Raw genomic sequence first — 5,137 nt, forward strand, 5'->3', positions numbered from 1 at the left:
GGTGGTAAACTGAAGAATTTGTTCAACCATCACACAATATGACTGCTAAATGTGTTGTTGGATAGGATGGTGAGCTGTCTCTTTTTATTTAACAATTGATATGAATTATTAGCCTATCAGCCTAAACTCTGTACACTAGCAACAGACACTGAGTTTGTTTGTTCAAACTGTGTGCTAATAGTGCAGCGGAGCATGTAGAATGCTGCTCCAGTGTTTTCCGTGCTGACACTAATTGTGGCTTGCATGTGGTATAAAATGAAGAGGCTATGTACTAATGATGAATGGCATGGAGAGGCTGAATTCAGATGCATCTCAATAGCTATTATTCTCCATTGAGTGAGGAGAGGAAATGCTAGCTGACTCCAAAGGCGCAGATTACATGAAACGTCCTGAATGTCCTCAAATGATTGTTCCCTTTAACCTTTGCACTTGTAGAGCACAAGTGCAAAGGTTAAAGGGAACAATCAGTCCTCAGTGTGAGATGATTCCGATTTATTTGTGATTTTAAAACCATTTGTGCTTTAAAGTCTAATTGTGTGGACATAAAAATACAGCATGCTCAGAAGAGAAAGCGAATGTTATGGTAAGAGTTTATTAATTGTAAATTCCAGTGGAAATATATTGAATCTGATTTGCACATCTGTGGGCCAATGGTGATTTACACTCTTAAAAATAAAGGTGCTTAAAAGGTTCTTCCCAGCAATGCCAGAACCATCTCTTTCTTACCTTTTTATAATCTGAAGAACCTTCTTTCGCCACAAAGAACCTTTTGTGAAACAGAAAGGTTCTTCAGATGTCAAAAGTTCTTTATGGAACCATTTAGACAAAAAGGTTCTTCTATGGCATCGTGAAGCACCTTCATTTTCAAGAGTGTACATTGTGTCACTGACCTCATTGTTAGTACTGTATACCTAGATAGTTCATCAAGAGAAAGCAAGTATAGAGATTTATTTGAAAGATGTGTTAGCTTAACTGTCAAGTGTCCTAAACTTTAAAATATATTTTTAAATAATAATTATGACATTTTATTGGCTTTAGTTTTCTGCTGGATGACAAGTAGTGTAAGATGGGAAAAGATGGAGTAGTTCATCCAAAAATTAAAATTCTATTATCATTTACTCACTCTCATGTTATTCTAACCCGTTATGTCTGTCTTTGTTCTGCTGAACACAGCGGAAGATATTTTAAAGAATATGGATAAACAAACTTTTTGTTGGTCCCCATTGACTTCCATTGGAAAAAAAATACTATGGAAGTCAATGGGGACCAGAAACTGTATATCTTCTTATACAATAGAATAGCTTCTTCTGTGTTCAGCAGAAGAAGAAGAAAATGAGAGTAACTTAAGGGTGAGTAAATGATGACAGAATTTTCATTTTTTTTGGTGTACTACTGTCACTTTAAGAACAATGTGGATTTGCTTCTAAATTGTAATATATTTAAGATATAAGTTTAGCATGTACAGGATGAAGAAAGCCCCTGGGTACATTTTTAGAGAATTTAATATTTGATATTCAATATAATTGTTATATAAATATTACTGTATTAGTGTCAATAATGTAAAATACTAAATCATTTATTTTTCATAAAAGTATGTTTTGACATTTTAGTTGAATAATTGAAGACAGGCTAAGCAGAATCACGGTGAAAGAGATATTTCAGAAAAGTAGTACATTTATTCTATGAATTCAATACAGGCATACAAATAAATGCATATTTAATTGGCCAAATTTTAATCGAGGATATGCCATAAATTGCAACACCATAAATTCAAATTGAATGATTTCACTCAATTAGCTTATAGGTTTTAATGAATAGTGAAAATGTCTGAAATGTAAATCTTACTCCTGAAATTATTGAATAAAACCCCCATGAATTACAATTTAAAAAATAATAACAATTGTAATAACATGCCGTTCAGTGCTTCTGTGCCATTTTACCCACAAAATATTTAATGTAAAAAAAAAAAAGATTTTTCAAAATTGTAGATAAAAATTATTTGAGTATGTTTTACAAGAAAATACTATTTCAGTCTTTCTACGTCAAAGTTTCATGCTTAATTCAATGTGTTACTTACTGTTTCTTTGTGTGTGTGTGTGTGTGTATATATATATATATATATATACATACACACACACACACACACAAAGAATAAAGAATAATATATAATATTATATATAATAGTTCACAATTAATTTCTACAAATACATCATTAGCAAATAGGCACAAAAGCCTTTGATATTCAACAAAATATTTAACATATTTAGATAAAATGACTAAATGAAGAGCATAACCACAACAATTTAACAGGAGATTTAAAATTAAGAAAACATTGAGGTGGGAGGCATCTTACCCCCAAACAACTAGACTAGCCTAACCAGCTAGTACTAGCAAACCATGTTAGGCTGCAGTTTATGCAGAAGACATGAAAACAATACAAATAAGAGAACTTCAAACTAACCTGTCCTACATTCAGTTGTATACGCACACAGTTCTCCTGCGCCTTGATTTCTGTCTCCATCCAGCAGATGGCGCTCACATGCAGGTGGTTGACCGTGCGGCATGGTCATCAGGCTCATTATCAAAGCGGATGATGAGGCTGCACTTCGCTTGCAAAGCTCGCAGCTGAGTAAACTGGGGATAAGGAGCAGGTCCAGAGGACGACGCTGAACTCAAAGCTGGCCATTTTCACTTAATATGAACCCTGCATTACTTAAATCTGTAAATCTGGGGCATGTGTTAATTAGAGCCTTTTTGTCTGTAACCATTGGTTACAGATTAACTACTGATTGGCATTTTTAGTTAGCAGCAGGTGATATGATGCTTTGAATGTGAATTTATGCAAAACACAAAGCCATACTCTCAGTATTCACCATATAAGGCTTTGACATCAGCTAAATCTGCCTGCATGCAGATGATTTTATCCTTGTACCTAAAGTAGGTTTACTTACTACAAACCAGCTAAAGTAGATTCATCTTAGGCCTTTAAATTAGAAAGTTTGCGTTTAATAAAATTCAGATATGAACTTGAGTGTTGTGCTCCCATTTCATTCCAGGTTTTAATTGCAACTTCTGTATCAAGTCAAGTGAAGCTGCTGTTACTAATGCCGTTGAGGTATTACACTTAAAAATCTTTGTAACGATTCATTAAGCAGCACTTTGTATTCATACTAACATCTTTTATCTGTGAGGTTTCAGTGTTGGCGTTTAATAATGACACAGCAACACTGCGAAGGGAGAGCAATGGATGCCTTCTACGGTAACACTGCAGTAAAAAGGAGAGAAAGGGGGTGTTTAAGATCACCACCTCAAAATCAGCTCTGCACGCTGTTGGCAAGCCTTGTTGCTATGGAGATCGCATCCTACTGCAGGTGTAAGTAACGACAGAGGAAGTCAACTGTGTTTTCTCCTTCCCTCTCCTCACGCTATGCTGCTTTTTATCTCTCTCTTTACTCTCTCATCGTCCCTCGCTCTCTTTTCTGTCTCTATCTGTAATCGTAGATGTGAAACTGCGTTTTTCATTTCGGTCGATAGAACCGGATCTCGTAGCTCAACAGTCAGCATAAACCGTAAATACCTTCACATCTGTGCTGCAATTAGTCACCGGTGTAACTAGCCATTGTTGCGTTGAACGATTGCAACACGAGTTGTCTTGCTGGCCAGACAACCTCTGGCTGATGCTTCGTTGGACACGCTGGGCTGTGCAATAGAATTAGCTCACAGGCGGTGTGTAAAATGCACACAGAGCCAGACTGAAATAAATGAGCTGGGAAGCCTTTTCTTTACCATCTTTGGCTTTTGTGGAGATCTAAGCTGAAGAGATGCAGATCCAACCCAGCAATGAGCATTATTGTTGTTGCCCTTATCCAGTCTGTTACTACTATTTCCAATAATGCATTAAAAAAAAAAACATATTTTAGCATTTTTTTTAATGGTGAAAAATTAACAGTCAGGGACTGTTGAGTCTGTACCCTTTAGATGAGGCTTCAACCACAGAAAATCAATTGTGCTTTATGGTGTAGTGGAGTATGATCAATTACCATACAGCATGGTACAATCATGATAATGCCTAGGACATGCAAACTAAATTTAGTATAAGGACGTTTTACACTATTTAAAGGAATAGTTCACCCAAATATGAATAATTACGTTATTATATAGGCTACACTGCTGTTCAAAACATTTTTGAAAGATGTCACCAAGGCTACATTTAATGAGTTTATTTGCAAAAACAGATAACTCCGTTTTTAAAAATGTTCAAAAATCATGTTTTTTTTATTTTTATCCTGCATTCCAATTAATATCAATCAAACTTCAGTTGGGTTGTTTTGATTAAATATTAATAACTAACTAACAACAATAAAACATGATAACACAATAAAAAACATGATTTATGAAAATTAATAAAAACTTATCTGCTTTTGCAATTTGATCAAAATACAGTAAAGCATTAATATTGTAAAATGCTATTACAATTTTAAAATTACTATTTCTATTTTTATGTATTTTATGTACAATCACAACAGTCTCAGATGCATTTTCAGATAAAGACCAATGAACTGGTCCACATGATGTCACATACAGTAGCATTAAAATGTCTCTGCACACAATTATTATTATTTTTTTTTTTTTGAAGTCTTTATGTGTTCAGTCCCGTCTCTTCTATTATGTTAAAAACAACATGCAACAAAACATGAGCCAGAAAAATATCTTTGCTATATACTACTCTGTAAACGTTTGGAGTTGCTAAGATTTCTTTAATGTTTTAATGTTAATAAACTATCTTATGCTCACCAAGGCTGCATTTATTTGATTAAAATAAAGTAAAAACTAGTGCTGTCAAACGATTAATCGTGATTAATTGCATCCAAAATAAAAGTTTTTATTTATATAATATATCTGTGTGTACATATTTATTATCTATATATAAATGCACACACATACAGTATATATTTTGAAAATATTTACATGTGTTTACATGTATATATTTATATTCATATAATTTAAATTATATATAAATATATTTAATATATTAACATAACATATTTTCTTAAATATATACATGCATGGGTGTATTTATATATACATAATAGTACACACACATATACTATGTAAACAAAAACTTTTATTTTGGATG

This window comes from Sinocyclocheilus rhinocerous, unplaced genomic scaffold, assembly GCF_001515625.1.
Source record: "Sinocyclocheilus rhinocerous isolate Xijiao unplaced genomic scaffold, SAMN03320098_v1.1 scaffold1258, whole genome shotgun sequence".
Taxonomy (NCBI): Eukaryota; Metazoa; Chordata; class Actinopteri; order Cypriniformes; family Cyprinidae; genus Sinocyclocheilus; species Sinocyclocheilus rhinocerous.